The 25,526-nt window shown below is 43.3% G+C and overlaps 1 protein-coding gene across 1 annotated transcript in view; it reads left to right on the top strand.

Annotated features, from left to right (window-relative positions):
- The first annotated feature begins 15,258 nt into the window (after window positions 1-15,258).
- Window positions 15,259-25,526, top strand: part of fat2 (FAT atypical cadherin 2) — a 92,754-nt gene continuing 82,486 nt past the window's right edge. Inside the window, exon 1 of the mRNA XM_082550953.1 lies at window positions 15,259-15,456. The gene's annotated coding sequence lies outside the window, so the exon portion shown is untranslated. The remainder of the gene's footprint in view (window positions 15,457-25,526) is intronic.

The following is a 25,526-nucleotide window of genomic DNA, read 5'->3' as shown; positions in this document are numbered from 1 at the left end:
TGCTTGTGCAGGCGTCATTCTAGCGATAAATACCTTCACCTTATTCGATCTGTAATGAGGTGTCAGACATATTAGTAATAGTGAGATTATCATGAGTGTAAAATCAACTGCTGTATGTGGCAGCGTGCACACCGTAAACAGAACGCATGGTGAGGAGCCGCTGGGCACGTGCAACGTTATTCTCTGAAACACACAACAGTGCTCAACCAATCAGAAGCAGAGGTTTAAAAATACTCCACAAAGCAAGCCAGGTTTTAGCTCAACTTTGTCCTCTCTGTCTCCTACCTTTTGCTTTTCATTTCCTTCTCTCGTTATTTATTTATGATTTTAAGATGAGAACTTGTTCTCGTGCATTTTCACGTTTTAACGGTTTGTTTTTCAACTTTTCCCATTTCACTCATGGTTGTTAAGTGTCACTCAGGAGGCATGGGGTCAATCGTATGAATATTAAGTACGTTCCTCCATCAGATTACCTTTAGTTTGAATGAATCTCATATTTCCCTGTGCCAAATCCTTGAGATGATGGCAGGTATAAATATTGATGTTTATGGTTCTGGCTGCTGTCGGCGTTGTTGTTCGCATAACATCCTAGCATGGTGCCGATGATTATACACCACAGTGACATGTTTAACAACCTCAGAGACACAGTGCGCTGCCTCCCTGCACAACACAAACACCCAGAGAGATGCCGTGTTCACAACAACACGTCCACAAACTCCACAAATAAACAGCACGCCCATATGTATGCTAATATTAGTAGGGAGAAAACTGTGATTTCACAGCTGAATAAATGATTTGCTTCCTATTTGATCTGTAAAATTTCTCCTCTATACTCAAGGGGTGGTTTTTATTTCTCTCCATCTGCTCATTGGCTTCCACTTATTCCTTGAGTTATTCCCTCAGTCTCTCAGCAAACGAGTTATGCTTGGAAAGAGGGAAGAACCAAAAGATGGAGAGAGCAGAGGAGAAAGGGCTCGCTGAAGGAGAAGAGGATTTTTTTCCAAACTCTGTGTTATTGGAATGAAAAAGAGATGTTCCTAATGTGGGAAAATCCTCTGACATCTGTGCAGGCAGTGAGATGACACAGGCAGTTGAAATCTTTGACCTTATGCTTATTTGGTTATCTCTCCGTTACGAGCTAACAAACATGAAGCTTTACAAGCTAAGGACTCGATGACGCGATGAGTCAAGGATCCATCTGAAAGACCAAAAGTAGAAACGATTATTAAAAAGAAACAAAAAAGTCAAACTGCTGACAGTAAGATTAGTCTGCTGTACTGGCTGAGCTGCACTTGGAGAGATCATTAATCACTGAAAATTTGCTATTATCACTTCTGATTAGATTATCAGACTGAATATAAAAGATGTCTGTACTCCTGTGCCGCCATCCACATGTCAAAGAGGCCACGCCCCTAATAATGAAAACAGGTGAGTTTTCATTATTATCTCCTTGGTGGCCGCTTATCGGGGCCTGGAGCCTGGGGCTCGCTCGGGCCACTTCGGAGGTGGGGTGCCCCCGGCCTCTCGGCCTGGGGCTCGGTCACTCAGGCACGGCTGGCTGCCGGCGGAGCTCACGGGCGCGTCACTGCAACCCCCCCTGGCTTCTGCTCCGCGGCTGCTGAGTGAGCCCTCATCTGGGACTCTCCTCAGCTCTTTCCGGGACAGTGGCGCGGCTGCCCCTCTGTTGGTCTTCCTTGGTCTCTTGTGTTCTGGGGGCCTCTGGATGTCTGGAGTTTTGATCTCCTCCATACCTGCTTCATGCCCTGGAGGACGGGGCTGTGGCCCCCCCACACCCTCTAGCAGATCATTGCATGAAGGAACCTTTTAAAAAAAAACAAAAAAAAACAAGCGCGTCCATGCTCACAGGTGTACACACGGGTGATCACACCCACAAACTACACCCTTTTTGGCTCCTACCTCAAAGCACACTGTGTTCTGTTGATCTTATGTGCTGCACAATAATGTTTAATATTTAGTATTTACTGTCATATTCCCATATATCATTGTGATGTTGTTTATTCTATTACTCTTGTTCTCTTCTGCTTGTTTTCTTTTTTCTTTCTCAGCAGGTGATCCAGGTGATCGATATATGCATTTTTTTCTCTGCCCGTTCTGTTGGTTTTTGTTTTTTGCCCTTCTCCCCCGTCCCTCTTCTCAGCTGTTTCTCTTTCCCTCTTTCTTTCTCCCCTTCTTTCCCCCAGTCAAGTCTGTCCCGTATTCAGCAAGTGAAAATAAAATAAACAATAAAAGGTGAATCAAATGGACCATTACGGCAAGGCTGGGATGGTCAATTTGGTAAAGTAAATCCGTTGGGCATCTTTCTTTGCCTTTAGACAACAATTCTGATGGCAAAAGAGCCAAACGGGACAGGCGGGGAAAAAAAAAAGAAAAAGAAAAAAAGAAAACAGGTGAGTTATAAAAACATTTGCAGTTGTGATGAAGGTGGAAAATACTTACAGAGGCTGCTGTAAAGTTTTACCATGGGAGTCTATAGGGACTGCATCACTGCTGCCTCTGCTGAATATTAGAAGAACTGCAGGTTTTAATGATTCGTGTTTGAGCCCTGGAGGCTGCAGATGTTGCTACTTTTATACGACAAAATTGACATCGGTAAGACCAAAGAAAGATCAAATTATGAATGAGAAACACAAATAATATTCTTTTAGATGCTTCTTTGCAAACAAATATTATACTATTATTATAGAGCGGGATAACATGCAGACCTCATGTATCAGTCTGTTGGAGAAGGAGCTCTAGTCTCTCTGTCTGTGCAGTGAGCGGCTCAGAGGGCGGTCAGGATACAATACAATACAATTTTATTTATATAGCACATTTAAAAAACCACAGGTATGCCAAAGTGCTTCACAGAATGAGTTAAGAGCAGTAATAAATACAAATATAAAATACAAATGAAATATACTAACAGGCGGGTGACATAACTAACCAATAATACACCAGGCATAGTAGGCACCAGTGAAGTCCACACAAAATGCTGAAGGTTAAAACATTATAAACATTAACAAAGTGATAAAGATAAGTTCCAGTACACTAAAAATGTGGGCTCTGGGAGGCGGGGAAAGCAAGGCTAAACAAATAAGTTTTTAATCGACATTTAAAAGATTGAATTGAATCAGACGCCCAAATAGCTAGGGGGAGGTTATTCCAGAGGTAGGGTGCGACAGCGGCGAATGCGCGGTCACCTCTGGTCTTTAGCCGAGATCTAGGTCGCACCAGGAGCATTTGGCCTGCTGATCTAAGCGCTCTCCCAGGGATATAAAAGCTGAGGAGATCCGTAAGATAGCTGGGCATGGTGTTATTTATGATTTTAAAAGTGAGCAATAAGATTTTGAAATCAATACGAAATTTAATAGGGAGCCAGTGCAGGTCGGAAAGAACTGAAGTAATAGACTCAAACCTGCCAGTTCCAGGTAAGAGACACGCAGCCGCATTTTGAACGAGCTGCAGTTTGTGAACAAGGGCAGAATGGAGACCACTATAAAGGGAATTACAATAATCTAACCTTGATGTAACAAAGGCATGGATAAGTTTCTCCAGGTCCTTACGTGGTATGTAGGGCTTGGCCTTAGAGATTAGACGTAGTTGATTGAAACTCGATTTAACTACGGAGGACACATGTTTGTCCAACTTGAAGGAACTGTCCAAGACAACACCCAGGTTCCTCACAGTGTCAGAAAGAGAGTCAGCAAAGGGCCCAAAAATACCAATTAGTTCAGCCCGAGAGAAGGGAGTATCAAAGATTACAATTTCAGTCTTCTTATCATTTAGAATGAGAGAATTGCTCAGTAGCCAGTTTTTAACTTCCATCCATACAATCAAAGAAGTGTTGCAATGACGATGTGACATCCTCAGCTAGTTCAAAATAGATTTGAATGTCATCCGCATAAAAGTGAAAAGAAAAGTTGTATTTATCAAAGATTCGGCCCAAGGGTAACAAGTATAAAGAGAACAGCATGGGACCCAGCATAGACCCCTGGAGGATACCAGAGGTAACAGGGGCAATGGAGGAGGCGTAGGTACCCAATGGTGACAGAAAAGGACCTTTCTGAGGTCTTAAACCAGCTAAGGTTTCAGATCATAGGATGATCTATGATGGAGAACAGTTTGTTCAGTAACCTCCTCGACACGCAGCACAGGTCCTCAGAACCTGGGGCTGATGCCGTTAGGACCTCCTGCCCTGCTCTGGTGTAGTTTCTCCAGCTGTTGCCTGCCCACAGCCAAGCAGGGGTGTGATCCACAGAGTTCACATGGGAGGACAAAAACCAGTGAAAGTGTGGAAGCAGCAGAGGTCTGTGAACTAAACCTGTTGAAATCATTCAGCCCCTTTGATCTCCAACCCTCTCCAGGCTGCCCGCTGCCTCCTGTACCAGTTCTTGCAGTCCTTGCAGTCCTTCACCTTCATCCTTAAGCTGTGCTCCTCAGGTTGTTCCCATCTCCAGACCTGAAGACATTCTTCATTTTGTCGCATTAAATCCGTCTTTTACGTCACTGATACAAGACAGGCGCCAATTATCAGCGCCGGAGAAGCGCCTGAGAAGACATCGCGAACGCTTCCTGGTCATCCAGTGTAGATGTTAGTGAAACTGTTGGGAAGACAACGTTGGAGAAATGTGAACATTTTATTTGTACTGTATAATCTGCAGATTCTGACAGAAATCTGCAACTATCCTTTGAAGCACCACTCCTCTCTAAAACAGCAATAATGATAATTATTAGGTTATCTACATTATTATGTAAATAACAAAATAACTTAAACGTAAAGTCCGAAGTCTTTATATTAAGGGCCATCAGTCAAATAATATTGTTTGGTCTGGGTCTAAACAGAGCACGTTGTGTGTGACATCTTTTGCGCATGCGGGCCGCTTTGAGCGTTCACACTAGAGCACGTTTGCTGTCACATTTTATTTGTAGTGTGAACAAGCAGACAAAAAAATCGGATTTGATCAAAAAATCGGAATTGAGCATTAAGACCTGCAGTGTGAACGTAGCCTTACAATCCGATTTTACTGTTCTCAAAGCAGGACACATTCCCACGGCTGGTGCAATGTTGTGTTCACAGGATTTGATGTGTGATACAATCGAACTGTTACCACATGTCCTCCCCATGTGGGCCTCAGCCTCATCTGGATAAAGGCTGTCATTTAACAAGAGGTAAATACTTCAGTGTCAGTGGGAGTAGATTATCATCAGATCTGCTCGGGGGAGGGGGACGGTGGTGGTGGGGTGTATGCATTAGCAGCGTTTGCTCTGTTTCCTCTGGCGGAACAGCTGACTGCTGGTAAAAAGCTGATGGTGCTGGTGATGTTCTGGTTAAGCTCACCAGTAAAGGCAAACACACTCTGATCTAAAAGTCAAGTTTCATGTTTAACACTGAGATTTCTAACAAATGCTGTGAGCATGTGTGAGCCTCATCAGGCAGCCCAGCAAGGTGGGAACAAACGGGGGTGCAGGGTCCGGGGGGGGGGTTACTGTTTCACAACATGAGAGAGTGGGGGAGGCAATGGAAACCTGAGACACACGTCAGGGTCGCTGAAAGCTTTTCCTCTGTGTGTGTGTGTGTGTGTGGGTGTGTGTAAGGAGTTCACACACACCCACACACTGATTTCCACAGTGAAAAAAACCTCCAGGAGATTGAAAGACAAGGCTGATGGCAGGAATGCTGGTATCACTCTGATCGCTGTGTCTCATGAGAGTTCACAGATGAATACCTCAGGAACTCAAACACACTGAAGCATCAGTGCACCCAGCGGCAGAGCTCCAGAGGAGAAACGTGGACTCGATGTCAACCGGTCAGGGCGGCCTCGAAGCTTGTCCCTGTGTTTGACCGAGCAAACACTGTGTGAGGGTGTGTGTGAGAGAGATATACAAGTTAGACTGACACCCCTCCTCCCAGCTCCTGTCCTTCTCCCGACCCTGGATTTCCTGTCACCTGTGTGAGGAGAGAGAGAGCCGGAGTGAGCTTGTTGACAGATGCGTTGACAGGTTTCGGGTGGGGTCAGCTGAGGACAGTTGGAGGCCCTGCAGCCTCGCTCCATCCCTGCACCTGCAGGCCGGTTTTGGCCAGTGTGTTTGTGGCAACGGGTTTCCTTTCACTACTCACCGATCTGGAGGCAACAGCGAGGAACTGAACCTATGAACTCGGAGCTGTCCCAGAGATCACGCCGATGAGTCTTTCATAACACGACAGTTTAACCCACGGCTGCAGCACGAGATTCACTGAAGTAATTTACAAACCAATTTTATTCATTCATCTGCTCATCTACTCCGATAAATTCATAGGTTAACAGTGTAAACCAAACATATGTATGGTTTACACTGCTTACACTGGACATGGTGATGGAGTATGATCACACACACACACACACACACACACACATTACATCGAGTGTGTGTATTGTTGCTACTAAACAACAAATGACTGAGACAAGCCTGAGACACTGAGCTCATTCTGTGGATGAACACACACACACACACACACACACACACACACACACACACACACACACACACACACACACAGGCTCAGCTGTGTTTTTTCAGTGCGTTTCCAGAGGATCAAAGGTTTAGAGTCAAACTGCACTCAGAAAATCTTTCACAGATTAAAGTGAATCCGAGTAATTGCAGTGGGACTAAACGTTACGACGGTGTTGGGGCCACATTAAGGAGAACACATGAGGAGGAAACGACTTCAATTTTAGTCTCTTTGACTTTTCTCTGAAACGTTTTCTTTAGATGTGAAAAAAAGGACCTCTCCCTCATTCCCAGCATTTCATCTTTGTTATTTTTTTTAGAAGAATTCCTTCATTTTCCCTTAATGTGGACCTAATCTTCTATTTTAAACGGGCAGTTAAAAATAATGTCGAATGTATAGAAAAAAAGCAAAGCATGCAAAACCAAATAAAGAATAGTACTGTGAAGCCACTAAAGCTTAGTAGGACAAGTCAACAACGGGAGACCATATATCCCAAAGATAATGAGGGACGTGGGAACAGGTGGGGAAAACAGCTACAAACACAAGAAGAAACGCTTACCAAAATAAAACAGGAAGAGACACAACGGAACACAAAAAGACAAAAAGACAAAGGTGAAGACTGAAAAGACAGAAATGAGGGAGGCGGGAAAAAAGCCACAAACCAGACTGAAACCAGGAGCAGAAGCTGAAATACAAACGACACAAACCAGGGCCTGCTGTAAGAAAACAGTCACAGGGACAGCTGAACATTCAGTGCTGCACTTTGTAGACGCTCCCTGCAAACAGTCCAGAGGTGTTAGTGGATATGAGAGGATGGGGTATGAGTTTTCACCCCAGAATTTTAAATTTGTGCATTTATTCCCAAAAAAAGAAGCCATGATGATTTTTTTCTTGTAAGCTTGCTTGTTTTTTTTCATGAAAGTGTCTTTTTTCACAATAATCTGTTGTTTTAAAAAAATAATAATAATAATTTAGCCTTTTTTTCATGTAAATTTCACTTTTTTTCAAAATAAAAGCCACTAAGACTCACATTAACACATTAAAGTTTTGGTGTTTGGGGCTAGGACACAGGCTTATTTTAAAATGAATGTGTGGATGTCAACATGCTGGAGTGCAGAGACGTGAGTCTCTGTTAAATATGTGTCCCTCTCTTTCTGTATCTAAATCAGTCAGACACTCTCATCGCTGATCCAGAGCCTGAAAATTTTTTTTTACACATATTTTAGTCATGAAACATGAAACTTCAGACATGTTGACACTGCTGTGTGATTGAGTGAATGCGTGTTTCTGTGCAGAGGCGTCAGTATGCACGGGTCAATACAGTAGCTCTGAAAACGAATGTCACTCCACTCCTGGCAGACACGTTGATATGGTAAATATTGGAGGAAAGGCAAATGACGCATGTTCTACACCAACAGCCTGGAGAAGTGTGAACTCCACCAAAATGTGTCTGCTTAACCTCAAATGACTTGATCTGTCACACTGGTGGAACGTAAACAGGGACAAAATAGTAAAGGTGACTCTGACCAATGGTACAGACAGCAGATGAGTTTAATAAAAAGGTCATAAAAATGCTTTGTTCATGTAAAAGTTAAAAACATTTCTGGCCCAGTTTGGTCTGATATCCTCGATAAATATGGCTGAAAACATCTGCATCTGTAAAGACATTCCTGCTGTCTAATGTCTGACGGTTTAGTTTACATTAAAAGTTAGAGTTACAGTTACAGTTAGAGTTTAACACAAGATTCATGTTCCACCTACAGGACATTGACTTTATGATTACATATGACTTCGATATACTGCATCAATGAACTTAATACTTGACAAAACATGACAAAAAATGGGTGGGACCAGAGATGGGCAGTAACGCATTACTGTAATCCGATTACTTTTTTCAAGTAACGAGTAAAGTAAGGGATTACTATTGCAAAAACGGTAATTAGATTACCGTTACTTTCCCGTAAGCCTGCAGATCAACAATGGATAATATATTGAGTGCGGCAGATAGTATGAGCGTGCAGCGTTTAAAGCGTGGAAGTACTGACCTTACTTTGAGTTTGATTCCATAAAAAGTGACAAAAACATTAGCGTCCATCGTGCGTGGGAAGAAAACTTCTTTTTGCAGCGAAAAAAACCGCTAAACTTCCGAGCAAGCACCGAGTGCGCTACCACGTAATGGGAAACTCACAGAGAAACTCGCAGATTCTTTAACTGACCGCGGCACACCTGCACCAGGGCAAACCTCCGCCTGCCCCACTCCTGCTTTACAGGTGAAAATAGAGCAACGGGACCGCTGAGTCTTTGACTTTATTTATTTTCTGCTGTTTTACTTGCATCTATTTGAAAGAGTGAGTGTAAGCACAAAAAAATATTTTATTTTATGTGCTGGAATGTGCAGAAAATAGGTTTAAATGTTAAACAAATTTCTTCCAGTCAGAGAATGTTGCATATAATAAAATTTTTGCTTGATGCATAAAGTTAAAAGATTAAAACTAATAAAACAGGTTTTAAAAAGAGACTTTTCCATTTGATTACATTTTGTATGATGGATTATGCAGAAAAAGTAGAATTGGGCTGAAAGATCTATCGCTTTATCACCTCTTCAGGTTGTAAATCGTGTTTTTAAAAAGTAACTAAGTAATTAAGTAATTACTTTTGAAAATAAGTAATCAGTAAAGTACATATATATATATATATAGATAGATAGATAGATAGATAGATAGATAGATAGATAGATAGATAGATAGATAGATAGATAGATAGATAGATAGATAGATATACACACACTAACTACACAAGATCTGTGCTAAGCGTTGCAAATCTGCAAAACAGAATTGTTAACGTATTAATTTTAATTTCAATTCAGGTTTGATTTTTTTTTTGTGCGCAACGCAGATTTTCTGTGCAGAGACCGTGCCAGCAGTGTGCAATTGCGCATGTGCGCAGCTTAGAGGGAACATTGGTGGGACCTGAGATAAACTCCTCTAAACTGCCAGGATGCTGTTGATGAAATACGGTAGGAAATACATTAGATGTTACCCAGGCAACAGGTACAAGTGACCAGCTTCAAAAAGATGTGCAGTGAGCCAGAGCAGACGCCCGCGCTACACTGTTACAGGGCAGGCTCAGGGATGGGCTGTTGTAAAGGCCGAGTGGGTTTTCCATCAGTGCACCAAACAGAACTGGAGATGGTGTCTTAAATGTGGCCATGAGTGATGAGGCTGTGATACTGATACTTGTGTCGGGATGAATATGTAAACGTTAAAGTGGTGGACTGAACAGCGTGAGATGGCAGCGGGATGCATAAGGTGGATCTGAGCTTTCATTTCCTCCAGGCTCTCCTGCCCTCTGTCCAGCTTCACCTGCTGCCAGTGGCTTCCTGCCCACCTTCTGTTGGTGTTTATTTCTAGCTCAGACCTCCTCCCTCCTTTTCTCCTCTGTTCATCTGTCTTCCTTGCCTTTCCTCCCCCTCGTCGCCCCCTCCATCTCCACCTTCACCTCTTCGTAGTTCACATTTTCGATCTCATTCATTTTGTCCCTCTGTCACCAGCCCTTTCTCCCCTCTGTGACCTGTTTTCCATTCTCTCTTTGCTTTCTAACTCCCTGCTCACATTTCTCACTGTCACTCTTTCCTCATTGGCATTTGTTCCACACATTGTTTACCTTCCTCCCCCTGCTGCCATCTTTTTTTTCATTTCTCTATCTCACCTTTGACGCTCTTTTTTCTCCTTCTCCAACTTTATCCTCTGTTACCTCATTGCTTCTGTGTTTCTTCAGTCTGTCCAACCTTGGCCTGGAAATCCTGGACATGGCCCCGGGGAAACTTCTGCTCACCTTCTGATGCAGCACTAAAGCGAGGACAGTAGTACAAAGCTCTATATATACATATACATGTATATGCGCACCAATAGTGAGCAACACTAACTTAAATTAGCCCAAACAATTTAGTCTATTAATCACTAATATCAGCATAGAACCGGCACAGCACAGACTGGAACACAGACTTCAGTTAAAATTTGTTTTATTTATATAGCGCCAAATCACAACAAAAGTCGCCTCAAGGTGCTTTATATTGTACAGTAGATACAGAGAAAAACCCAACACCAATTCTCAACACCAATGAACCCAATTCAGGGAATTTAAAATAGAAAGTAGCTCGTCCACAGAAGGATTGGTAGCTCCCCTTACGATAAGGGTTCAGATCGCGCGAACAGGTGTGGGATTAGAGCTCTGGGTAGCTCCCCAACTGGGTCTAGACTGGGTCTAGAGAGTATTTTAAATTCAGGGAATTTAAAATAGAAAGTAGCTCGTCCACAGAAGGACTGGTAGCTCCCCTTACGATAAGGGTTCAGATCGCGCGAACAGGTGTGAAATGTGTGTGTTTAGTTAGTTTGTTTGTTTGCTTGTTTTAATCAATTTTAAATCATGCTTTTTATTTGCTTTTGTTTCTAATGTCTCTGTAAAGCACTTTGAATCACCTTGTTGTTGAATTGTGCTATACAAATAAATTTGCCTTGCCTTGCCTTGCCAACAATCATATGACCCCCTATGAGCAAGCACTTTGGCGACAGTGGGAAGGAAAAACTCCCTTTTAACAGGAAGAAACCTCCAGCAGAACCAGGCTCAGGGAGGGGCGGCCATCTGCTGCGACCGGTTGGGGTGAGAGAAGGAAAACAGGATAAAAGACATGCTGTGGAAGAGAGACAGAGATTAATAACAGATATGATTCAATGCAGAGAGGTCTATTAATACATAGTGAGTGAGAAAGGTGACTGGAAAGGAAAAACTCAATGCATCATGGGAATCCCCGGCAGCCTACGTCTATTGCAGCATAACTAAGGGAGGATTCAGGGTCACCTGGTCCAGCCCTAACTATATGCTTTAGCAAAAAGGGGAGTTTTAAGCCAAAGCTTGAAAGTAGAGATAGTGATCTGGCATCAAGCTGGCACTTCCGACTGACTGGTGTCATGGCAGAGTGTATTGTCAACCAGATGTGGGCCAGGTCTGGCAATGATGCATTATTTATGCTCCTATTTAACTATTTCAGTTAGAAGACCCAAATGCCATGTTGCAATACTATACTGCTATGGTAGCCAACGTTTCAAATGCATGTTTGACAGGTTTGTGAGTGTACACTTTATCCAAAACCTAGTGAGGGTTTACTCATCTTTGCCAGTGGGTGGCTGTAGCTCAGGCGGTAGAGCAGGTCACCTACTGATCGGAAGGTTAGTGGTTTGATCCAAGGCTTCTCCAGTCTGCATGTTGTGTGTGTGAATGTAGTTAGGAAGCACTCAGTTAAGAGAAAGTGTGTGACTGGGTGAATGTGGCATGTTCTATAGAGTACTTTGAGTAATTTGGGAGAGTTGAAAAATGCTATATATGAATCAGTCCATTCACTGACTAAACAGAGTTTTGTCATGCTACTTTTGCACTATTATGCACATGTTGTTATCACATGGCTTAATTAAGGTACACATTAGGCTGACATCTGGGGCCAGAGCTGAAACTGTTCGGGGCCAGAGCTGAAACTGTTCTGGGCCAGAGCTGAAACTGTTCTCGGCCAGCACAGGGCCAGCAGTGTGTCTGCAACTGACCCGTGGTTGCACACAACTTACACATAGTCCACATACCGCAAAGAATGACGGCCTTTTGGTGGTCCAGATCTGGTTTGCCAGAGGTAATCCACACATGGGCCAGCACAGGACCACCAGTGTGTCTGCAACTGGCCTTGTGCTGGCCCATGTCTGGGCCACATTTGGCAAACCAGATCTGGGCCACCAAAGGGCCATCATTCTTTGCAGTATGTGGGCCATGTGTAAGCACATTGTGTGGGCCATACCAATTTTACTATGTGGGACATTAATAAAGAGAACACAACAATAAATTGGATCTAAACCAGCAGGCTGAGAGTGAAGTGCTCTGTTGGGGTGATACAGTGATTATGAGGTCATGGTCAAGATGGGATTATTATAAGAGCTTGAATGTGAAGAGAAGGATTTTAAATTTGATTCTGCATTTAACAGAGAGCCAGCTAGCTTAGCTACACCGCCTGTGTAGATGGCGTTGTCACATGAACTTTCTCATCATTGTAGCTGTACACGCCAGGCGCTCAGGCGCCAAAGCATGCAGCAATGTTTTATTCTGGTCTCAGAATGGCTCAGTACTTCTGTTTGCTCTCCATCCACCCATTCTCTTCTGCTTAAGGGTCGTGGAGCCCATGCAATCTGCCATATGGTAGCTGTTTGTTCTGCTTACCTGAAATGATTTCTGTCACAGTCACATCTTTTCCTTCGGAGAGACGAATTATAGCAAACAAACTGCATAAAGCACAGGTTTATTTGGCTCACACAATGATCCCTCTTTGTGACTTCTCCTTCCAACTATTTTGACTTCAAAAAGAAAACTACAGAGGATCATTATTGCTGATAGTGTTATCATTACTGTATTATACCTCTCTGTAATAAGTTGTACTGGAGTCGACCTGTGCTGACAGATAAGTGTGATTTGTGTCCCTCACAGGCCACGGTAAGCCCTTTTCCATTTTTCAGAGTTTATATGACAGGAGAGACTTAATACGTCTTTATTCAGTCATGTAGCACAGAGCAGATACCACCCCCACAGCCCTGATTGTTCTCTGTTTCATTTCCAGCCATTAATGGCCCGGGGCCAGACGTTTGAATCTGTATGCACTCAGATTATTTGTAGTGTTTGCACAGCAGTAACACAAAGCCCGCCGATTCTCTGCTCCAACTGAAGACCACAATTACTCAACTGTTAGTCTCACCCACCACTATCAGCAAGGCAACAGAGTCACAGTCAACTTTGTTAGTTTTGTAGTAACAAGAAGGAATCGGTGGTAAAACTAAATTAAATGCTGAGCCATGAAAAAGAAAATAATTAGATTTTATAAACATTCTAAAAGCCTATTTACACAATTGCAGTCTATGTACTTTACAGTGCAACAAGAGGGATGCAGAGGACTTCTGCTTACAGTCAATCAGACAACTAATAACAGCTGTAGTATGAATCTGTCATAATTCAGTGAAATTTGCTGAGCAGCTAACTATTCATCAGGATATCAGAATATTTGGTTATGATTGTCAGGCTCACGTGCAGCCCTGTGTCACATTACAGCTTTATCATGTGGAAGGAGTGGAGCTGCACAACAGTTTAAACATAATTTTGTGTTTTGCAAAAATATTGTACTAAAGTAAAATATGTAATCCTGCTTATACAGTTCCGATTGAAAGTTTAAGACCACTTGAAAAATGGCAAAAAACATAATTTGCATGGTTGGATCTTAACAAGGTTCAAAGTAGAGCTTCAATATGCAACAAGAAGAAATGGGAGTGACACAGAACATTTTTTGAGCATGCAGTTTAATGAAAACAACACTTAAACTACAACAGATTTTACAGCTGATCAAAAGTTTAGGACCACACTGCCAAAAAAAACCCTGTAAACCCCCCAAAACAGAAATCAAAGTTCCAAACATGAACTCAGTAATGAGTAGCTCCACCGTTACTGTTCCCAAAGTTGTTGATGCAAGCATTGTCATGAGGTGAGTGGGAACATTTCTCTAAATGGTGAAGACGGCCGCATGAAGGGCATCTACTGTTTGGAACTGTTGTCCATTTTTGTAAACGTCCCTTGCCATCCATCCCCAAATGTTCTCAATTGAATTTAGTCAGGGGAACAAGCAGGATGGTCCAAAAGAGTGATATTATTGACATGGAAGAAGTCTTTTGTCCTGCGGGCATTGTGTACTGTAGCGTTGTCCTGCTGAAAAACCCAGAGGTTACCACACAGGTGAGGGTCGTGAGGACATGCTCTCTGCAACATCTGGACATAGCCAGGGGCCGTTTGATTCCCCTGCACCTCCTGAAGCTCCATTGTTCCACTGAAGGAAAAAGCACCTGTAAAATGTTCTCATTATGTAAAAATCAAACACATTATTGGATTTTTATTACCCATGTATTGCTGGGCAGCTTGAACTATATTACTGTTATTTATCACAAACAATGATGGTTTAGGCAACAAAGGACTCTTTGACTCTGCTCACATTAGATCTCTGGTTCACTCTTGTTTTATTCACTTTTTACCAAGCTGAGTTCCTCTGTGTCAGGCTCTGAGGTGGAGATTATTATTGGTGCCTTTATTTCATCACATCTGGATTATAGTTAATCACTGTGTTGTCTTTACCAACCTCCCAGGTTGTTCAGAGTGCTCACATTCAGACTTGCTGCCCATCAACCCATCAAGCCCACTTTAAGATTCTGCTATCGACTTTCAGACCTCTGCATGGACAATCACCAGAGTACATCAATGAGCTTTTACATCCAAACCTCCTCAGCAGGTCACTGAGGTCACGTGATCAGTGTCTCAGATCTGTGGATTAAACAGAAAGTGTTATCGAAATGTTTTACTGAATTCTGGGTTTGGCTGAAGGTCTGTGAGCTCTGTCCTCAGATTTGTTGTTACCCTTCAGGAAAAATCATATTTGCAATAAGAGAAATGTTAAAAATGAAGAGACTGGATGTACAGGATCAGAAACACACACATATGCACTCACCACAGAGGCTCAGTGCTGGCTGAGGCTCAAAGGCCTGAACCCACAGGCAAAGAAAGGGGGGGCAGCCCACGATCTGGGCACATGGAGGGTGTGTGTGTGTGTTGCACTGACAGAGAGGAGGGACAGTGCAAGAAGTGGGTGGAGATGAGATCCTGAGGGAGCGCTGAGGTGTGTGTCTGGTGCAGATCCTCTGAAGGCGCTCAGGCTGAGACTCACTCCTGTAACTCTGCATGTTTGTACACTCGTCTTCTTTTTCTCATGAACTTTGCACCAAACTGTGATGGGAGGACGACGGCTGTCGCCGTGCGAGCAAAGGATTTCTTTTAAAGTTTCCGAAGCGTGACGGGAGAGGAGAAAGAGGAATTCCTGGAAAAGACGTCTAACTGGACGTCAGGTAAGGTTTCCACACTGCTTGCTGTTTATTGTGAAGAATAATACCACTATTTAGCACCTCAGTGTCACAAAACAGTAGCCAGGAGGAGCTTTAAACAGGACAGAGGAGCTGAAAACTACATGAAGCTCACATGTGAGAAAAGTTCAGTTTTTGCTTCAGTTTTAAAGCACATGTAGGTTTTCTCCGAGGGCAGCATCTCTCCTTGGGAGGATGTCTGAGGTTTAACACAGAGAATAAATGACACGTTTTAGAAAAGAGATGAAAGTGTGAGTGTGTGAAGTGTGTGATCTGACAGGTTTCGCTCCGAGCGTTTGTATGGGAGGAGAGTGAAGGAGCACATGTCAGCGCATGCAGGCTGACGTCCTGAGCTTCAGCCAAAGTTTCTCGGCCTTGTCTTCATATTTGTCCTCAAGCTGATTTACTGTATGAGCAGTTAAATCAGCCTCTGCAGTGCGCTAATAATTTGATGGTTTTGAAATAAGGGTTAGAAGGCGCTGAGGTGCTCCCGTATCCGCCTGCAGGGTCTGCCTGCAAACTGAGTCATGGTGTTTGAAACCGATGGAGGCGAGATAACCTTTAAGGACAAAAACACATAACTTCTCTAAAAGCACACTTTCCCTTTTGCCCTGAACCTGGCTTGACCTCACAGAGTCTGTGTTGTGTCCAGTTGTAATTTGGCTGCCGTGACCCTGGAGAACAGCTGTATCTCCTTCTTGTTCTTCTTCTTCTTTTGTTCGATGCCTTAGCGGATTTGGAACAGCAGCTTGTCTGCCCGTTCTCTGGTCGGCATGTTTGACTTGGTAAGGATTTTACCCTGGATACACCTGGAGCCAGGCCGGCACATGCTGTATGTTAGCTGGTGATCCTGTCAGAGGTGGAGTAACCAGATGCCACATCTCTGATGGGATGTAATAGATTTACTAGAAATCTAGTAAATGGAGTTTCGTGTTTTTTAGGAGTGGATGTTCTGCTGGTATTTCAAAGCCAAGCGCTCCGTCTGGACCAATGGGTCATTTCTCCAGGGCCATTTAATGACAGCGTTGATAACACGGTTGTAATGACTTGTTGAGATAAAGACGTAGCTGGAAGGGTGGCTGAAACTACCCGCCATAAATGAGAGATGGATGGTTAGCTGGGAGCTATTAGTCCAGCCTGCTGGGCTCTTGATGGGACTGAGCTAATGTCTCACAGAAGATTACACAGGATCAAAAACCAGTGCTGAGAGGGCAAAATGAGGTTACATGCACCCTGAGTCAAACACACACATGCCTACCAGAGCAGCGACACACTTCTCCTCCTCTTCCTCACCGAGTCCGAACGAGCCTGATTGACTGATAGCTGCTGCCTGTTAGCATCCTGTGGAACTTCTGTAAATACAGTGCTGTGAGGCAAGAGTGACCCTGTGTGATTTAAACAGTCCCGCAACCTCACATCACATGACTCATACCTTCACACAGTGGCTTCGTACCTGTTCAGGTGATCTGTTTTGGTAAACGCTGGGTGCAAAGGGGTTAAAAATGTCTCTCACAGCCACTGTAACACACACACACACACACACACACACACACACACACACACACACACACACACACACATATCTGTGACGTGAGAGTTTTTATGAGGGCCTTCAGTGGTGCAGCGCCACATCTCTCACAGATGCTCCACCAGTAAAAGCTTTGATTGTAAAACAGAGCTCGAACAGAGTTTAACAGCAGCATGTAAAAGCTGTGGCTGTCGGGCGTGGGTGGGAGGGGAGCTGCTCCTAAACAAGGAAAAATGTCTTATTTTGATCACAGATGTCGTTAGTCTGCAGACGGAAAAGGACATGAAGGAAAAACGTGTGATTGTGCAACGCTGCAGTAACGTTCAGTTTAAAGGAAAAAAAACAGGTTAGTGTACTTGGGGCAGATTTTTGGCAAATTAAATAAAAGTGCACACAGTCGTGGGGGCTGGTCGAGTGTCAATCACATGATTTTTGAGTCATTAGGACAGCAGATAGCTGAAAAAAACTCTGAAAATTGCAGGTACTGCTATAGTTTAGTCAGACTTTTCTCCAAAGGTTCATTCTGTTCATCTGGACGTAGCGTTTTGTGGGAGAAACGTTTCGTCACTCATCCAAGTGACTTCTTCAGTCTCAGCTGACTGCAGGTTTCCCCAATCCCCAAAACAGTACATGTGCATAATGACTGAAACCAGCCCACTGAAGGAACAATGGGCTGGGAGGTCACCTTCATCATAATTATGCAAATTCTCATGACCATTGATCAACAACCACTGATCAATGACCACTGATCAATGACCACTGATCAATGACCATGAGTACCATTCACAGAGAGTTGGGGAATGGCTGCAATCACAGCACTGTAAGATGGTGAAAGATGTACCCTTAGGCCCCCTCCTCGATTCAGAGATGGTCTTTCCCTTTTCACGTAAATGGCCTCCTTGACTCTCCTGGACAGATGTACAGATGTGTACATCCTGGACAGCCTGCCTTTTGAATGCAAAATAATGCATTCTGGGTAAACTTTGAGGGGTCGTGTTCAGTGGGATAGGTGTCTGAAAAAGGTTCATTTTTACCAACACATGATAGCAGCTGTTATCCATGAACCCTCATTAAGTTGCGAAGGCTCAAAAATAAAAATAAAACCTTCAAAGGCTCCAAACAGTAAAAAGATTTGGAGGTAAAAGTTTGTATGGCTTCATTAAATATGTTAAAGATAGTGTAGGTCAGGTGGGGAAGCTCTGGTTGATTTATCAATCTTTGAACTTCTCTGGCCGTGTCAGCGCACTGTGACCACACGTGTGTGTGTGTACTTGAATAAAGCTCATTTGATTTGGTGGACACACACAGCCCAGTTTGACGTTGCATGATCCTGACCACTAAAACCAGAAAAACCTCTGAAAATGTTAACATTTAATAAACCACCAGTTATAAAACTGAACAGTAGAGCTCAGATTTTCCACATCCAGCCTGTTTAGTGTCTCTCTCACAGAAAACTGTCTCCGCGCAGCAGGCCAGGCCACCTTACTTTGCCCGGTATGGCAGGCCGAGGCTGATGTCCGGACCGCAGCTCTCATCTGCCTTTGGTCACGATCACCTATGACTCAGAACGGTGAGGAGTCCCACGTGTATGCTGAACCGGGGAAGATTGGACGTTTCTCTTTGAAACCCCCTGCTGAGGTTAGCGTCTCTGCTTTTGTTGTAGAGCAGAGCTCAGAGTAAAGGTCGGACACATTTCTGATCAAACCCAGAACATTAAATCATTTCACTCACTCTTTCCTCAACTCCTTATTTCTGACGGACTCTCCGTTTGAGGTTTCACTCACAGATGTCGGTCATCGAGGCCGGGTTAAGTCCTACCACACTGTAACTCACTCAGATATAACCGTTCAGCTAAAGGCCTCCACGCTCCAGCTTCACTCTGGGTGTGAATGGGGTTAGTTTGGAGGCCATGACCTTTCCAGACAGAGGTCACCATTGTAGCCTCACCCTGACGAAATCCAGCATCTGAATTTCAGCTGTGAAAGCTGCTTAAAGGGCTTAACATCTGCTTTTTAAGTTAAACACACCCCAGAAAGGCCCAGACTGCTGATTTTCATCAGATTACTGTGAGGAAGCTGGACTTTCAGCTCAAATAAAAAAACAAGCTGTCCTGCCACGAAGCTCACAGAGTAATGTTACTCTCAGCCTCATTATAAAGTCCCCCTAATAAAGCCCCGAAGCACTAATTTATATATGAGAACAGGTGAATAATTTGGGATGGTGACTGGAGCTGACCGTGCAGGGGTCAGGGGTCACAGTCATTGAGCTCTGCTAACGATCACGCAGGAAAAAAGCTATAAAGCGAGAGCAGAGCTGTGAGGCAGCTTCCATCAAAAAGAAGAAGTCATGGGGGTGGGGAGTCAGTCAGTCATACCTCCGACTGGCAGATGCCCAAGAGCCCGATTTTAATTGGTACCTGGAAGTAGGAGCGCATACAAAAGCAGCTGTCTGTTCTTGTATTTTTTCACTTCATACCTCAACAGCCCTCAAACAGCGGAGCACGTTTCACTTCTCCTGTGAAGGTCCAAAAACACTCTGCAGACCTCTGGCTGTAAAAGAAAAAAGCTGACTGACACTTAACACCATGTAGAGTTTAAAGCCCTCCTAACCTGACACGTGGAGCCATCCTGCACCTGGTTGGTCCCTGAACTTAACCCGAGGTCTTTACAGATCTACGTGATGGAGGGATCTCTGTTCTGGTTTTGTCCTCTGAGGAATAAATCCAGTTGACCAAATGTGTCACACTGACAGAGTCTGCACTGTGTGCTGGTAGAGTCTCGATCAGTCGGACTGTTTCAGGAAACTGAGATGTCTGAATAGCAGAGAGGATGCAGGTGAAAGACAGAATCGCGTGTAAAGACGGGGCATGACTTCATGAGAAAACACAGCGTATGTATGAAAGCACCAATAATGCTGCACGTTACTGAGACAGCAAACAGATAAACTGCAGCTGCACGTGGCCGACAGGGTGGCTGTGGAAGTTCTGCCTTGTTGATAATCACTGATCACTGTGGGGTTGGCTGGTATTCGCTCTTCTTCATAGTCAGTTTCAAGTTCCAACAGGTTTGGCTTCATTGAATCCAACATTACAGTTAGGACTAGCTTTGCAGCGTCTGAGTGTCGGCCTCATTCTGGGCCACAGTCCAAGCTTCTGGAGGTTTATTTAAAGTCATGAGCCAGTGGTCGCTCTGCTGTCTGCTGCTTCATGAATGTAAACGTGAACCAAGCTGCACATTTTCACTTTTCAGAACAGTTAATCAATAATAACCTATGGTTTTTCCCTGATTGTTGGGGTTCTCTCTGCATTACTCTAGGTCTTTACCCACAGAATAACGTACTTTGGTGCAACTGCTGTTGTGATTGAAATAAAACTGAATTGAACTGAAACTGCCAGCCAGAGTCGGCGAGAGCCTTTCCCGTCATCTGTCCATCCACGACTAACAACAATCACTCTCGGCGATGGTCATGTTCGAGATGGCGTTCGTCATTTTTACAGCAGTAGCCTGTGAACTGTGACAGATCCATACCTGGACGATTCCTCTGAAATCACCTCACTAATCTGTCTGAGATGAGCCTGTAGGTGTTTTCGCATCAGAAACTATGAAATGATTGTGTGAGGGACACACACTGTGTATAGATGTTCTGCAAACAGCAGGCATTTCAAATGGCTGCTGACAATTTGCAAACAGTGCACCAATACAGGGATTAGCGGGGATTATAATGGACAACTCTTCAGGATTAATAAGAAGACCTTGAATCCCCTCTGAGGAAACTGGACCTGGCATCGATGTTATTTTAAATGTAACTTATGATTCATGAGACATCTTCTTGTTTCATGTGCTGCGCTCTGATTGCTGTTCTTCATCAATTTTAAAACTCTTTCCATCATTAAGCTGCAACGATGTGCTGCAGAGCTGCACGTGTCACAGAGCATAAAGCGACCTTTCGTCTGAAGGCGAGCAGCTGCTGGAGCACCTCATTGTCAAATTTGACATTTGGGGCTGATTTTGCTCTTAAAGGAGGAGGAAGACATTCTTTACGCTTTGCAGTCATCAGATCTTAGGTGTTTTTTTCACCTTAAAACAAAAATGAGTACTTAATAAAGTGGCAGCGGGCGAAGCCTCCCCATCCATCACGGTCCGGCGCTGCAGCCCAGACTCATTACTGTGTGAGATTGTCCCAGTGTAACGACCCTCTGTTGTTCTTTTTAATGGCTACCAAGGAAATTGAACTCTGCAATTATGCAAATGAAGATGAAAGTCTGAAAGTAAGTTGAGTTTCTGGCAGAGGAAAACATGCCGCCGTGCCTCGGCCCAGACGACTGAGCGCATTAAAGGATAAAAACTTCAAACCGCATTCTTAGTGTTTGTGTGGCTTCAGAAGAAAAAGGCCGCCACGTTACCGGCTCACTGATGTGCAGCTGTGGGCATGCTGGGACACTGGGTGATTAGTGTCAGTAAGTGATTTGTACTCAGCTAATTACTGATTGGTGGCACAGGTGAAATAACGTGAGCCAATCAGGCTTAAGCTTCAGTTTGAACTGTCTCCAGCTTCCTGACTGAGCTTTCGGCTGTGCCGAGTTTGCTCTGCACAGAGCTCAGCTGTTTGTCAATAATAAGAACGATCATTTTTAGCTTTAACACAGCGGTTGCTTTGTGAAGCTTTCACTGATTTCTCATCCTGAATTTGTGCACTTGTCATGGCCTCGTATTTATATGTAAACAAGTACAACATAAATCAGGTAAAAACTGCTGATGGGAACTGTTCTCAGACTTAAATACATGGTTTTGTGTATATTTCTGAACCTGCATCCTGTCGGGGTCTCAGCAGGACAAACCTCCGACCTGCTGAGCCTCTCTGTCCGTTTCCTCCGTGCGCCATTAGCAGATGTCCCACACCTGGACCGAACAGGTCGACTCACCATAACCAACACTGGATCCAGCTTTTAGATACGGGATGGCAGTGATAGGTTTGTCTGAACTTTGTGTCTGTTTAAACTTCCTGGATGAATTAACAAACCTCCACGGGAGCTCTAATATCTAACTTTACTTATGTTAATTGAACACTAGAAATGATCGTAGGTCTGCTTATTATGGGCCTAAAGTCAGCTAAAAAGGCTCCCGTGCTGTGCATGCAGTGAGACTAAAGCTCTATGTGTACCTGGGTTTGTAGTATAAATGGATGATTTAGCTGTTAGAGAAATAAATAAAACACTGTTTTCATTTATGGAAGTGAACCTCAGCTCTGTGAAACACCTACACCTCAGCAACTCCTTTATGTGAAGACTGGGATATTAAATTTCAGGGCCCTCGTCTCTGCTCGCTTTTTTCAGAATGGGGGTGTAATCACTGACAAAAAGCAGGAAGTGGGTTGGTGGGATTAATACACTCACAGAGGGAGCAGGAGGAAGAATAATGCCAGATAGTTTCCAGTGACAAAAGGAAAACCCTGAGATCCTTTCACTCGCTCTGCGTTTCACTGCAGTTTCCTGGAGGAGAAGCTTTTGTACAAACATATGGCCGTAATTATTGTGCTCTTCAGGCTGAAACAATGTGCCCTGCCCTCCTGTTATAAAATACCCTCAGGTTTTCACAGCCAGACTGGCAGCTCTGCGGATCCATGATTCAACTTGTTGCAGGAGTCGTCACACAGGAAACAAACTACTACCTTCACGCTCAGTGAAGTGACTCATGTTCAGCTCCTCGTAGCATGGATGAGTAAGAACATAAGAGCAAAAGGCTTAATTTATAATAAAACTGAACTAGACAGAGCAGGCTGGAGGAGGGTTCCACTTTATGCAGGAAGTCAGACTATAAGAATAAACCATTTTTAGAAACGTATCACTTTTCAAAGCAAAACGAGGCCTGAAAAAGAGAAAAGTGTGACGTATTTCAAGGATGAGGCCTCATGTAGTTTTTTTCTTTCCTTGAACAGATGAGTCAGATTTAATTTTTAATTTAATTTTTAATTTTGAATGAGTCTGAGACGGTCATGATCAGTTCAGGAGGAGATAATCTCCATGTGAGGACACTTTGTTCCTCTCACGCTCCCTCTGCCCAGTATATCTGGATTTTTTTCCAGAGGCCTGTGGCAGTTCTATGAATCCAGATTCAGTGATAAGACCCGCCAGCTTCCTTGTGTCTGATGGTGTGGAGGAAGTCATCTGGTTTCAGGAACTGTTTACTCTGACATGCAGCTGAAACCTTTAACTGAGTTTTCTACAAAATGCCCTCAAAGTGGATCTCTTATTTCTTTCTATGACTTTTCCAAAGCAGCTTTGCATGATTAATAGTTCAAAATAATCCTTCTTTGTGCCCCACAGCTCCTCCTCATTATTAATAAAGCTCTTTCAGCTCTGATTGGCTGCCCCCTGCTAACAGAAGTTTTAAACAGCAGGTAGGTGACGAGACCACATTAGAGAAACCTGCTCTATGTGACATCATCCAGAGCTTGGAGTGATAAAATGAGTGTTTGTATTACAGCACATCATCAGAAACATGTTAAAGTCAGCATGAACCACTGGGACTCAGAGTTTTTTACATGAATGCAAATTATTCCGATTTTAAATCGGCGTGTTGAAAGGTTGCCCAGTTTGAGTTTTAAGAAGTGTTTGTGTCAGTTTAACTGAGCAAACGTTGTTGATCAATTGATTTTTTTTTGCTTTATACTGTGTTGCCAGGAAGTTTACACCTGATAAAATGCGAGGAAATTTAAGATGAAATGAAAAGATTATGCTAAAAATAAAAACCGAGACACAGCAAAGTCGAGAAAAAATAACAAAGATCTTAAAGATTGCTGAAAAAATGTACCAGCATGCACAACTGTGTTGAACTTAGCACTGCAGATAAGATGCACATCAGGCCTCTGTGCTAAAAGTGCTGAACAGAGGCGGCGACCATTAAAGACAGGAAGCTGTCTTTGACCCCATCCAGCTCGCACTGACTGACGGGGCGGGACCAGGATGCAGATGCTGCTCTGTTTGAGCCCTGAGCCATAGGGGTGATGTGGAAATGTAAGCCATGCATTTGTTTGTGCCCCAAAATGAGGTCTGAGGGGGAAGCGCTGAGCTCACTGAACGGACAGTTTGCCATTTCCTGTGCAATGGGGCCGTTTGCTTTCAGAGCAGATCATCTCTCACATTCCTTTAAGTGATTTTCGCTCAAGTTCTGCTAGGATTTTGAATCCACATGGAATTAAATTGTACCTGAGGTGTTCTTACTGATCAAAGAGCTGAGAACTTGTGGTCCTCCTCATGCATTTGCCCTTCTCCCTGACCTGCGCTTCTGTGAAGGATGACATGTATTCCTTCATTTCCTTTGCCTGTAAATTTCAACCAAAAGCACTCCGTGTGTTTTTTAAACCTTAGTCTGTTAGAAATAAGACAGCTTAAATCATCAGCCCAGAATGCACTGCAGATCCAGCGTGCACGCTATCCTTCGCAGGTCAAAATGTATGTTAAACATTTACAGTTTATGGCATCCTAAGGCCCACACAGTGGTCCGTTTATCCAGTGTTTGATAAAACAGAGCACCAGCGCCACTGCAGCCCTCTGAGCAGTGTGTATGAACGCGTGCTGATGAAACAAATCATCCTGATTTGTGAGGTTCATTACAGGCCGGCTCAAAGCTCATTAGATTCAAATGGATTTCATAATGTTTTCCAGTTTCCCAGCGAAGGTCGAATCCATCTTCGTCTCCCTGCTTTGGTCCTTTTTATTTCACCACTAGATGAAGAGGCATTAGATTCCTCCTGTGACTTTTAATGTTCCCAAACTGTGTTCAATACTCTAATATGCAGTAATATCAATATGCAGGTGCAGACTGGCACAGAGCAGACTACAGTCGTACGTAAACTCCTTCAACAAGACGTGTTTATTAATCACTCTTTAATAACTAATTTTTAATAGAATACCTGGCCTACTAGTTTCTCCAAAAAAATGCTAAAATTCAAATCCTATTAGAGGACATGCTTGAACCTAAATCTGCATGATCAGGGAATTCCTGTTTTATGCTCAAAATTCCTCTTTAAAAAACACGTTACTCTACGTCCCCATGGACGTGGTTTAAATTTGTATATCTATTTGTATTTGACTGTCTCTAAGTGCTGCTGTACAAATGGTAAATATAAGACTTATCTTGTTTTATCTTATACTAAAAAATTATATTATATATTTATTTGATAAGATTGCTTTAACCTTGAAATATTCAAACTGGACTAAATGAACATGTAAATGTTTAGATTTGACTGACATGAGGCTGAATCAAACAGCTTTGTCTGAGAACACAACGCTTTGCTTTGATGTGAAGATAAAAAATAATAATATATATAAAGACATTATGCATGTGTATAGTGAGATGTTCAAGGGCCTTTTAATAATAAAGGAGAAATTAAATAGAAAAAACAAACACTGAAGAAGAGTCAGGCACATGACGGGAAATCAGATTCAGGCTTCTCCTTAAAACTTATCATAGAAACTAAAGCAGTGAAACGGGCACGTCTGCTTTCACCTCAGCTGAGCAGGTAACAC

The sequence above is a fragment of the Aulonocara stuartgranti genome (genome assembly GCF_965226115.1).
Source record: "Aulonocara stuartgranti genome assembly, chromosome: 2".
Taxonomy (NCBI): Eukaryota; Metazoa; Chordata; class Actinopteri; order Cichliformes; family Cichlidae; genus Aulonocara; species Aulonocara stuartgranti.
Note: the sequence above shows the minus strand (reverse complement) of the source record. Positions and strands in the feature narration are given on the sequence as shown.